The 13,190-nt window shown below is 46.5% G+C and overlaps 1 protein-coding gene across 8 annotated transcripts in view; it reads left to right on the forward strand.

Moving 5' to 3' along the window:
* The window catches only part of EIF4E2 (eukaryotic translation initiation factor 4E family member 2), a 265,342-nt gene that overhangs the window by 233,472 nt on the left and 18,680 nt on the right, over positions 1-13,190 (forward strand). The gene's annotated exons all lie outside the window — the stretch shown is intronic.

Genomic DNA, 13,190 nt, shown 5'->3' on the forward strand with positions numbered 1-13,190 from the left:
CGACAAGGGGCTGAAGAGATAGCTATGGCTGGAAAGGGTGGGTTTTGAAAAAGAATGCAAGCAAAATGTGGAGGTCTGAAATTACTTATTTCTAAGGACTATCGTATTGCCTATACCAATGTTATGCCAGCACTGTTTCTTCCAGGTATTTCATGGAGTTGTTGTATTTCTGTTGGTAACATAGTAAGTTACCTTGAGGATTTGCTTACAGTACTCAAAATGGACCTTAAGCAGATTTGTGTTCATTTTGTATGTACTCACCAGCCATGCAATCAAGTTCAATGTTGATAGGATGTTATGGTGCATGTTGTCTATTTTCCTGGCCTTGTCTGACAATCCTGACATTGTGTACTCTCCTGGGATGATGTTGCCATGAAACTCATTCCCGGCAAGTCCTTTATCATGCTCCTTTTGTCCTAGTGCTCTCTGAATGTGTTATGGAAGCAAGACCTGTAGCCTAACCTCTTGTGGAGGGGTTCTTTTGGCTCGGAGTCCCCCCCTCCCCCTCCCCATCTATTGTATTAGTCAGATTGCATTAATTGGAACCTCCAGCCAAGGGTTTCTCCTAGGTGCAAACTTCTTTAGTTGACGCCAATAGGTTTCCCAGCTACCACTTGTATTCTACTAGCGTGCCTATTTGGCTTGGACGGTGCAGGCTTTGTCTCTCTCTCTCTCTCCTCCTGCTTCTCTTACTGAAACACAACTAACACTCTTGAATGTGATTTGAAAACTCTTCCATTTTTAGTTTCAACTCTAGTAACTATTCCAAGAATCTGCTTGTTATATGTGAATGACAAACCTATGAGGCTGATTTTTATAGGGTTTCTTTCCCGGGCTGTAGTTGTAAACATAATGCAAGACTACCTATGTACACATAAACCATTTTTCGACCCGGATGACCTATGCGGTTTGCCTTACTTATGCAGCTGCTGCACCATTAGTGTCCAAGGGGCACCTGCAGGAGTTCTAATGGGATCCTTCATCTACCACTCCAGGGGGGGGTCACATCCTTTAGCTGGTGGCTTTCCCTGACCCCCATGGTCCCCTGGTCCCCCTTAATCGCTGTGCATTTCTAACCCACGTTGATCGTTCAGTATTCCCAAGCTGTTGGACTCTACAAAAATGGTATGGTTGTAATTATTCAGAGTTTCTTCTCTCAAGTTCTTTGAGTGTGGTTCCAAGAAAGGTACATTCCCATTATAAAAAGCTCAATGTATATATGACATTAATGTATCCATGCTGATTAGGCCTCATTTTGAGGCTCTGTTTCCTTTTGTGTTGAAGAATCTTTCTTGGAAATGTAACTTTTGTATATGCAAACACAAGAGTTCAATTTCATTTTGTCTACTCGTGGAGTCCTTTCGCCCCTGTTCGTAGATAGTTCTTTTCATCCGAGGAGGATCCTTATTTTCATCATCTTCAATATGTTTCTTTTACTATCTTCTTCCTACTCCGACAGAACTGTCCTGCCATACCTCAAATGATGAGGCAGATGTCTACTAACAAAACATCACAATGAAATGCTGTTCACAAAATGCGGATTGATGAATCTAAGGGTTATGTTGCCCGAGGAGAGGCTTTCTTTAAGCAGTAGTTAACCATTTGTATTTTGCCTACTTCCAATAGTAGAAGGCGGCTATCCTCTTCCTGTAGTATTTTATTAACAAGTCAAGGCTGCCAACACGGCGCTTGCAGAACAAGTTTCTATGCCAGAGATCTGCAAAGCAGCTAGCTACATATAGATCAGGCCATAGGTTTTGACGGCATAATTTCTTGGACACTGATTTTGGAGATGTTCCTAAAGTATGCCACGCTACCGTTATTGGGTTCATTGGATTATTTTTCAGTGAGATTGCTTTCACAGGTGTGTAAATAACATTAGTGATGATTGTATGGGAAAGATGCTCCTATTGAAAACAGGCTATTTGTATCCAATGTAAAATATTTAATTTCACATTAATATGTCTCCATTTGGGATTTACCAAACACCAAAGTTACTGCAATGGATTTTAAGACTATATGCCTTGTCTAGCTCCAAGGGTCTGGGATGGGGTGACCATGGGGGTTTGGTACCACCACCCACTAAGTGATGTAGGATTTGGTGGCAGCGTGGGGGAACGAGAAGTCATGGTCTCCACCAAAAATAGAAAACCTCAAACTAATACAAACCAACCAATCCCAATCTTAAAATTGCATGCAAAATCCAGCGCTGAACAGAGTAATGGGGTGTAACAGAAAAGGACTGTGTTGCAGGCAAGAGGGGTGGCGAGGAGGAAGGTGGTTTAGGAGAAACTGGTGGTGGTTGGAAGTGAGAAGGCAAAGGTGACTGGGAGGAGAGCAAGTAGATGAATGGGAGAGTGGTTTTTAAGAACCGCTGAGAATGGTGGCGACAAAGGGAGGAGGGGAGGTGAAGTATCAAATGGTTGTGCTAAATGAGTGGTTAATAAAGGCCTCTATAGGAAAAAAATTGTGAAACAGCAAGAGACATTGGGCAGAAGAAAAGTTACTGAGCGAAGTTGAAGAAATATTTAGAGGGAAAGTTAGTCAGTCAGCGGGGGGATGTGGTGAATCGCCTAAAGAAAAAGTTGACTTAAGACAAGGAAGAGAATAGTGATATCCATTGGTGGAGATGGTGAAAGACCTGGAAGTTCAAGTCATTGGAAGACTATAATCCCGGTTTTGCTACTTGGATAACTAGAGTTGCTTGAGGAAAATTATAGTGTTAAAGTGCCTGTAGAAACAAAGGGTGGTACCCGAGGAACAAGAGCATTGAAGAAATATGAGGAAAAGAGCCAGAGCGGAACTTGGGCATCAGTAAGACATATCCCAGAAGAGGGAAGAAGCGCCTTCCTCCAGCCCAACCAAACCCCAGTGATATTCCTTGGGGGCTTCAGATAGTAACTTCTAGCCTCATCCTTGTGGTTGCCTAGATCTGGACATCAGCAGCAGATGACCCAGGAACAGGATCCTACCAATACGGTAAAGAAGAATCAGCTCCGAGACATTTGGAATGAAGTAAAGGGTACATTTATACCTCTGTGTGATAAGGCCAGTAACCAGGCCTTGTCAAGAGAGAACCGGAGCCCCTGTCATCCGGGAGGAGACTTAACAGGGAGCCATCCAGATCTGCCCCTGACGTGGACATTGGCATCAGAGAGGGCCCCACTTCCAGTCTGTCCTCCCTCTTGTCCCAGTATGTGTGTTTGCACACCCTTCTCTCCAACCGTGACTCTAAATACAAATGCTAATCCTGAGTATTTTCTTTGCTTTCAGAAAATCCCAGCACAAGGTTGAATTGCAGCGAATTTCCTGAGAGAGAACCAACCTCATCACTCTATGCTTCGAAGTGAAAAGAGGGACAGAGATGAGCCATCACTGCTCCACAGAGACCCAAGTGCAGCAGCACGGCTTGAGAGAACACTGCTGCAACCGCACACCGACCAAAAAAAAAAAAAACCCACATTATGAGCCTTCCAGAGTCCGTTGTCAAGCCTGCACTAACCAATAAAGATGGTTTAAATCACTGGGGACATTGCCTCAAACTTACCAAAAGTGTCCTGTAAATCAGACCCTGAAGTGCGAACTGGGTTGTTGCACTTGTTATGTAGCGATGGCCAAATATACGGCAACCCTGCGCAGAGAATGTGGGTGGGGCTTAGCCCCCTTTTCAAAACTTTGCCATGCACATGTACACATCGCGGAGCGGGAAGAGAAGCAGCCAATCCCAAAGTACTTATGGGAAGAACAGGAAGCAGGAACTGTGTTTTTTGGGTAATGCCAGAAGTGGAGTTGAAGAAGGACCAAGAGACCAGCAAGAGAAAGGAAGAAGGGGCGGCTTGTGGAGTGAATTGGTGAGGTATTGTTGGGGTCTGCCGTTTGAGTGTGGATGATTGTGTAACAAGCAAGAAGAAGTTAGTGTAAGGAGTGAATGTGAATTTACTGGTACAGAGTGGGAGAAGGGTGTTTTGTATATTTGTGAGGAGAAACGTAGTAGTGGGAGGAGGAGCATAGGAATGTGAAGGAGAGAGGAGTGGTTACATGACAGGGTGGAAGCTAGTATAAGTGAAACATCAGAGGGATTGAGGATGGGTGGGAGTATTACGTTGGAGGGAGTGGTAGTGAGAGCAGAAAAGGTGTGTGGCCGTGCTTGAACTAGGCAAAAGTCAACTGAAGTAGTGCAAACTCCCATTACTACACTAACCTTTTGATAAGAGCAGTGCCAACTAGTAAGTCCCTGAGGGAGCATAAATAGCCTGCAATTAGGGAAGCATCCTTAATGTCAATTTCTAAACAGTAGGGGGTTACCATTTGGTAGCAGTAACCTGGAGCTCCGGACGCCTGGGTTTGGGAAGGTCGTGGGCAGATGAGCGAGAGGGACGCCCTTAGTCCCCACACAGGAAATAAAAACCCTTGAACTCACACCGTGAGTGACTGAACAGTCCCCCACCCCCCACGATTGCTGTGAGGGGACACAAATTTTGAAGCCATTTAAAGGTCAGGAAAAAATATCACTCCATTCTTGAAATTACACCCAAATGGCCAGGGGCTCTTTCATGATCATGTAAGTGATTTCTTTGAGTGTTTTCCCAGGTGGAGCCGATGATTGTTTGAAAACTGTTGCGACAGGACTCACCCTGTGGCCTTTGAGGATGAGTCTGCCTCTACATTATAAGATACAGCCGGAATCCCATGTTGGATTCCTTTACTGACATGAAAGAAATCTTTAAAATGTTTGCTGCTGTATGGCCTGCCGACGACCACTAATCTACGGTATGCCATGTTTGGTTTGATGGGGGAGGAGGAGCTTTGAATGAAGCAATAATAAAAATGTACAAAGCGTAGAAAGACATGCAATGCATAAAGGGTTTTAGGAGTTAGCTGGTCCAGGTCTGCCGTGACCGTGCAATGGTCCATCTGTACTCCATCTGGGGACAGAACGAATTTCAGGAACTCAACCAATGCAATATGGTCTGTACAATTATCCAGTTTTCCACTCATCCCTTATGCACATGTGCACTAGGTTGTATGCTCCTTATAATCCTAGGTTGCGCTTCATAAAGATGCGGGCATACAGACCTGTCCGCCTAGGACTGAAATCTGTTGAGGGAGGGATACTGATTCTTCAGTTATGTTTTAATTGCACTATACATGACATGGGTATGGAGTTCACCACCATTTTAAGGAATGAAGAACAGGGGAAAGATGTCTGGGGAATTGTGAATGTTGAAAATAGACCTGCCTGAAGGATTGTCTTGGGTGGGCATCCTCTTGTTCTGTCAGCGCATACATGTGCACACATGACATCTTTGCACCTGGTGTGAAGTCTATGGAGCAGTCCTCCTCCCTATGTAGTGGCCATCTGTCTGGGTTTTGTTGCATTCGTCCTCATCCTGCAACCCAGGCCCAGAAAGGAAGACCAATTTGGATTAAGCAAATCAACGCCTAGAAGTGCATGCTCTCATCCCAAGAGGATCTACACTACTAGAACTGTTCCAATAAAGCTCATAGTAAGCTCCCAGCAGGCCAGGCATCTCTGTCACAGGATTGGCTCCCAGAGGACCCATAGTTCAAAGCCAAGCTCCTGCCAGGGTTGTTATAGAACCTGGCTGTTCGGGAGTGGAGGGGTTAAATAGGGGGGCATTTGCACTCTTGCTCCTTTTTGTGAATTGTTTTAAGACAACCACATTAAAAATTACGCCCTGGTGTTGCGGCACTGATCTATCCTGAGTGGATTCCTCCCTCCATCATTCCCACTCAGACCTACTTCTCTTTTGAATGCCTTAGTGCCTTCTCTGCAGGACTCACTCCTAGCCAATCTCTTACCGTGGCTACTATCTACCGGCCTTCTGGCCAAATCACCTCATTTCTCTGAGTGGGCTAACCTCTCCTCTTCCCTCTTTGCCTCTACCACTCAACTCCTCCTTGGTGACCTCAATATCCATCGAGACTTTCCTTGTTCCTCCTCTGTACTCTTCTGTAACCTCTGCAACTCACTCCCTTTTCTATCCTCCCCTCTGGCCTGACTCACTCGGCAGGGCACATACTTGATGTCTTGATTTCCTCTATCCTCCCCCTCTCCAACCTTCTGACCGCTCCTCTCTCCTGGAGCGATCAATCCCTCCTCTCCGCTCATCTCTCCCTCTCTTCTTCCCAGGCCAAGTCTACCCCAACACTGCCACCTACCTTCTCGGACAGCCAACCCATGAAGCGTGTGTCAGCTGAGGCTTTTGCCGCCACCTTCTTTCCTCTCCGCTTCTACCTCTGGCTGACTCGCATCCTGACACAGCCCTGTCTCTGCTCTACTCTTTTGTTTCTGATACTCTTGATGCTTTCGCCCCTGACAGGAGTATCCGTTTGAAGTCCAAAGCCAGGTGCAATTCCTGGTGTGACTCTGACCTAGCTACAGGGGGCTGAGAGGAAATGGAGGGCTTCTTGTTCATCCTCTGACAAACTGGCCTGTCTCCTTTCCCAAAGGCAATACCGATTCTCTGTCATCACCAAGAAGAGAGCCCACATTCAAGCCTGTGTCTCTGCGGCATCGAACAACTCGGCCGAACTCTTTAAAATCTGCTTGGAACTGGCCAACCCTGCTGCAGTCTCTACCTCTCCTGTCGCCTCCCAGGCTCTTTGCAATGCCCTTGCCTCTCACTTTATCTCAAAAACCCAGGACATCCTGTCCACCCTCTCCTTCCCCCCTCTCCTTCTGTGCACGCTGACGCTCCTTCAGCCACCCGTCGAACCTCTTTCTCATCCTTTCCTCTTTTTTCCGCTGACGAGGTCGCTAGACAAGTCCAATCTATGAAAGCCTTGTGAAAAGTGGTTCATCCCTGTTCCTCTAAAACCAACAAGGACCACATTGATACCCTTGCTCCGGCCCTTGCCGATTTCTTCAACCTCTCCTTTGCCTCTGGAGTCTTCCCCTCCCCTCTGAAGCACTCTTGGGCGTCCTCTTCTCAAACCCACAGCTGATCCTTCTCGTCCTAACTATCGCCCAATTACCATTACTCCTTTTGTGGGAATACTCCTGGAAAATCTGGCCATCTCTCAGCTTAACCTTCATTCTGATTCTATTGGCTGTCTCCACGACCATCAGTCTGGCTTTAGAGCTTCCAGAAGCACGGAAACTGCTCTCCTGAACATCCGTGAAGATCTGCTCCCCAACCTTGACTCTAACATTCCCTCTGTCCTCATCCTACTACATCTCTCTTCTGCCTTCGACATAGTCAACCATGCCATCCTGCTCAACCGTCTTCATGACAACCTGGGTATGACCTCTTTCCTCTATGATCGACCTTCCCAGGTCCAAATTGGGTCCTTCCCATCATCTATCTCCCTTTCTACCTGTGGTGTTTCCCAGGGGGGTCTAACCTCTCGCCCTGGCTTTTCAACCAATACCTTGCAACTCTCGCCCATTGCATTGCCATTTTCTGCTCCAATTTCCAGTGCTATGCTGACGACACTGAACTCATTTTCAGGCTTCGCTTGGCCACCTCCTCTCCTTCTCTCATCTCTGATTGCCTAGCTGCAATTCAAGACTAGTGTGTCGCCAACAATCTTTGCCTGATGGCCAGCAAGACTGAGATCCTCCTCATAGGCACTCCTTCACCCTTCCTTCCCCTTACTCTCTGGCCAGCCTCTCTTGCCCCCCCCCTTCCTCCACCTGCAAAGCCAAGAGCCTCTGGGTCATCTTTGATTCCACACTCTCCTTCTCTGCCCACATTTCCGATGTCTCTACAAAGTCAAACTTCCTACTGCACCTCCTCGGAGGTACTCTGCCTTTCCTCTCCTTCCCCCAGAAGCATACCGTCTCCCAAACCTTTGTTCTCTCTAGGCTGGTCTATTGCAACAGCTTCTTTCTAAATCTACCTGCCTCTACTCTCCGCCCTTTGCAACTTATCCAGAACAGGACTGCAAGACTTGTCTTTGGCCTCAGGCCCTGGGATCGCATCTCTCAAGCCCTGAAATCTCTCCACAGGCTCCCATTGGACGCACGGGTTAAATTCAAAACCCTCTGCATTGTCCACAAGGCTTTCTGGGGCCTGGGTCCAAAATATACCTTCAGCTATCCCTCCCTAAATACCTCCCCTCTCAAGCTCTATACTCCTCCACCTCTAACTCCATCAGGGTCCGTCATTTTTCAAAGAAACAAGTTGGGGGTAGATCTCTCTTTGGCTTGTGCCTCCCTCTGGAATAGCCTCCCAGCTACTCTGAAACTTGAGGAGAACCATCTCTGGTTCCGGAACCACCTCAAGACCTTACTCTTTGCTTCTGCCTTCACCCCTTCTCTCCCCTACTGATCTGTTCTCTCAGTACTGTGCACCTGGCCTACTCTTTGTTCTTCTGGGCCCAGGTACCTGCACACCCTGCCACCCACCTGCACTTTCCCTGGGCCACCCCTTGCACTGGGGTCTGTATCTGTAACCATACAGTCCCCCTTTTCTTCCTGCACTTATCAGATATACCTTGTCTGCTGTCTTAAACCCAGCACTTGCCAATTGTTGGCTGCAATACCACTGTTTGTGGCCTTTTATTTATTTTTATTATTTATCTGTTTTTCCCCTTGCTCCACACTGCCCACCCCCCCCTTGCACTATTCTCCATTCTCCCATGCACTTGCATGTTCTCAATGTCATTGGCCTAGTATGATCATTGTTTTGTTCTCCCTTGTTCCCCTTCCTTGCTTTGTCACTCTCTGAAACACTTGTGTATGAGTGTGATATAAATAAAACATCAATATCAATTACCACCCATGAGCCAAAGACCTAATCGCGTCACTCAAACGTTTCACACAAAAGGGTGGCAGACCTTATGGACCACTCTTTACTTTAAACTCTTTGTCTCTGTTCATATTCACTTTTCACACTGTGTATTCTTGATTTGGCCAGTGAACTTTGAAGTCGTACCAGAGTTAAAATTCTGAAGTAATTTTTGGGAGACATGCTTTAGGTATCTCAAACTGACATGTGCAAAAGGTCCACTTGAGCACATCTTGTGCCCATCACACAGCCACACACTGCCTTTTTAGTAATTGATATTGATCTGTCTAAGGAATTCCCTCATGTAAATTTCTCCTTCAGAGACCTCAGAATTGACCCTGCTAATTAATGTAATCCTGATGTATGATCTACTTTGGCTGGATCGACATTCGCCTGACCTATACACTACCTCTTTCTTTTATCCTGACCCACCTTGTTTAACTTCTTTTTTACCTATACCCTCTTTCGCCCACTGCTTCACCCCTTTCAATTTCTTTTCCTTCACAATCTGTGTTCTGGATCCTGCCCCTCTTCCCTCCCACCTGGCAGGTGCACAATACTTTCGAACAAGCTTTAATCCTTTGAAAACACCACAGTGGTGATTTGGCACACTATGAAAGATTGATAACCTCTTAGCCTATTCCTCATATTAAGAGCGTATGTCCATGGAAACCATGACCAGGCCATCGGGGAGCAGCAATGGGGGAGATTTGGAACATCCGACAGCCATGTTGCTCTTCAGCGTAGTGCGACAATCATGTATGTAAAGTGAAAACCTAGGGCTACAGTACGTTCTACTTCACCTATGGATTTGAAGGGTAACTCGGGACATACCCAATCCCACACCCAATTGAGGTGTATTGATTTAATTGAAGTCCATGGTCTTGCTGTGATTATCTAGTCCGGGAGGATAGCTCAGGGGCAACACGTTTGTCTTGGAAGCAAGACAACGCATAGCAACACAGGTTTGAATCCCAGGCTTGCATTTGGAAACTGATCCCCGGTATTAAGTGTGTTTATAAAAGAACAATTCTATATATTATATATAAGCAGGTCAAATTAATGTCCATCGTCTCTGCTGTGGGTCCAGGGCTTGCAGTGCCTCGGACATAGCCTTCTATAGAGATGAACAAAGCCTGGCCCATAAAATTACTGGTGCCACCAAAAAGATTGCTATCAGGACTAGTTCCTGTGCGTCAAAATGGAGTGTTTTGTTTAGGGTGACCTGTAGAGCTGCTGGCTGGGCAGTTGCTGGGGACTGGTAATCTGGGGCCTTAGAGCCTGTTCCCTCCATCCGTTTGCTGCTGTCCTTACAGGTCTGCAACGGCATTTTCATATAAATGGGTGGGGTTTCCCCAGCAGTGACGATGGACCGACCTCTCTCCCCTTCACTTGTTGATGGAGGCCCCCCGATTCTACGAACCTGCATCGGTTCAATGAAGGCTCTCTGATCTTCGGCATGGGAGAATTGGCATGGTCCACACTACTTTGGGTGGAGACTGGACTAGTAATGCTTGGGGAACTAGGAAGGGTGCTGTTGCACTAAATGGCTTGGCACTGTCAGGCAGTGGTTAGGCATTGGCCTGCATTTGGTCCAGGAAAGTGTTTTTGGATATATGAGCCGGTAAAATAGCACAGAGGGCTGAGCACTAGTTGCTGCGATCTATGGGTGATGTGCAGATTGCAGGTTCAGATAGCAAGGCCAACTCAACCTTTCATCCTTCCGAGGTCGATAAAGGATTACCAACTTCGGTTGGGATGACAGATGTATGTAAATATGTTCTATGTACAGCGCTTAGGCGTAAGCGCTATATAAATACCAAGTCATTATCATCTCGAGACGCACATCAGACCCCAGATCAGCAGTTGCATCCATTCGGATGATCTCGGCAGACAGACTCCTCGCTCTGTGGGGATGCACCTTTTCAGAGTTCTCGAGGAAAGTCACCATGGACATTTCTCACATCACCTGGGACAGACCACAACCCTGTATTCAGCTAGGAGCGAACACAAAAGAGAACGAGCTCTACATACTCCACTCCCCCATTGAAACGGCACGAAAAAAGAAAGAGCGACATGTTAGTATGGTCCGGATGAGTACTAGATATAGAAACTGGCTTTAGGGAATACATACAAATCTGAGCATATGATTTAGATGCAAAGAACATTAGTGAGCACAGTGGGGGAAATGCAACGTGTTGGATTCCTGGCACCAAATGGCAAGTGGCAATGTTGACGTTCCCAAAGCTCAATTGTCTGTAGATGCAGAAAAGTGTCCCCAACAGATCCGTATGCGAACAGATAAAGGCGGTTCCCAAACGACAGCCGGAGAGAGACAATCGATAGAGATACAGATATAGGGAATCTATTGCATGATGGGGCACAATAGATCCTCCAAGCAGGGGGCGAGAAACATAAAAAGACGAGGGGAAGAGCGGGACAAGGAGAGGCTAGGGACAGCAAAGGAGTACTGGACACCAGGAGAAGGAAGGCAGAATTCACCCTCTCCCTTCCATCCCCTCAAGAGGAAGGGGAGTGAGGAGGGAGTATTGTCAACAGGTCTGAGCGATGTCATTCGCTGGAAAGTCAACATACACTGCATTCAGGAACTCTTGAGCACCTCTCTAGACAATCATCTATCCATAACCTTACTTCTAATTAAACCTACAACACTTTGCACTCCTCCTAAGTGACGAGTATTTGATTTGCCCTTTATGGACAGCCCCGTATTCTTTTCATGACTGTTTTGTTCTGAACCTATGCTTAGCTACACGATTCCCAGCTAATGCTGCCGCACAATTCTCATGTTATCTTCACCTCTCCTTGTCACCTGGTCTCTCTCTGACTTTCTCCCGCTGTTGCCATTTCCCGCTTACCTTTATCCTCATTTGCTTTCTAAATCACCAAGGTCTGCTTTGCAGCATGGGTGGGGCCACAGTTCACCCATAAGGACAAGATTTTGGCGCTCTAGGTCTACTAAGGTGGTGAGGTGCGCAGTATGAAAGCTAATTAACGTAACATGACAAAAGGGAGAGGAAGAGCATGTCCATCCAGAAAATGAGCAATAGATGAGGAATGAATCAGCTGGCCACTCAAATCTTGAAAGTCCAAGGGCAATCCAGAACACTCAGGAAAGACGCAAGAAATTAGACCAGAATGGTTCGGATGAGCTGGACCCGAGAAACATTAGTGTGTTTCACTTGTATATGGCGGTCTTGGCTCATTAGCATGACGAGTATAATCTGGATCCTGACCATCAATTCTGCACATGCCCAGATCTGGGATGCGGCTTAAAGGGGTCTGGAGCTTGCTGAGACTGGTTGGGTCCTGAGGGGCCAGTCCATGCGTCGTTATTCATCCTGTATGGCTGCCTGGACTGGAGCAACAGTCCCTGGTATGGTGGTTGATGTTGTGCTGCGTGGAGGGCAGGGGGCACACCCAAGGGCATGACACACTTAATACTCTGCTGCAAGTTCCCACTGCCCCACTTCCTCTCTGTTCTTTGGTGGTGCACAGCAACTCAGTTCACATGTTCCCACCTGTTACAGAATGACTTCTCAAATATCCCAGTGTAATTTAGCACACTTTGTCCAATGAGAGCAAGAGAGCGAGAGAGAGAGCGAGCGAGAGAGAAAATATATTCTCCTGTTGCCCTGCAGGCTCCAGTTTTTCCCCATGATTTTGGCCTGCACCCTGTATTATTCCTCCTCGATCAGAGAAGGAATTGTTCATTCTATTTTCTGTGCTGTGCTGAACAGATATGACACGGTCTATACGTTACCGGTCCCACTGACATCTGCGCTCAACAAAAGTAGATGGCTTGCTTTCCAAAGAATGACAGTGTTCTTGGGGGACTTGTCTCACAAAGCTCTATGTATTCATGGTTATGCCTTGATCTAGTTGGTGCTGGGGAATACAACATTACTAGTAATTCCTAAATCCATGTTTTTGTGAATTCCTCATGAAAATGTTAATTTCCTAAAACTAAATCTAAAATGTCTTGATGCTAAAAACATGGAACTTAAAACCTCTTGCCAAGAGAATCACACTTGATACCTCCTAACGAAGCATGTTTTCAATATTTCACTGTGAAAGTGGCACGGTAGTCACTCTCCTTGAAATAGAACATCTATGCTCTTTCTAAATCTCAGGAGATGTTTTCAGGTGTCGGGTCACAGACCAGAACATGCTTTAATCAGCAGGAGTCATGAAAAGCCATTGGGAGATGTGTGAAAGTACATCAGCTGGCTGTCCACTCATGCCAGCTTGCTCACTGTACATTAGTCCTTTTCTTTTGCTGCTCATGGTCAGACGTGTCTTATTCAGCGTTCAATCACCCTTCATTGTTAAGCTGACTGCCTTCTCTACTCAGTGGTTGTCAGTCAGCCTCCAGGCCCTCTAGACTACTTAAATTCAGTCATCAACAGCACAGAA

Source organism: Ambystoma mexicanum, chromosome 10 (assembly GCF_040938575.1).
Source record: "Ambystoma mexicanum isolate Mex_15411 chromosome 10, UKY_AmexF1_1, whole genome shotgun sequence".
NCBI lineage: Eukaryota > Metazoa > Chordata > Amphibia > Caudata > Ambystomatidae > Ambystoma > Ambystoma mexicanum.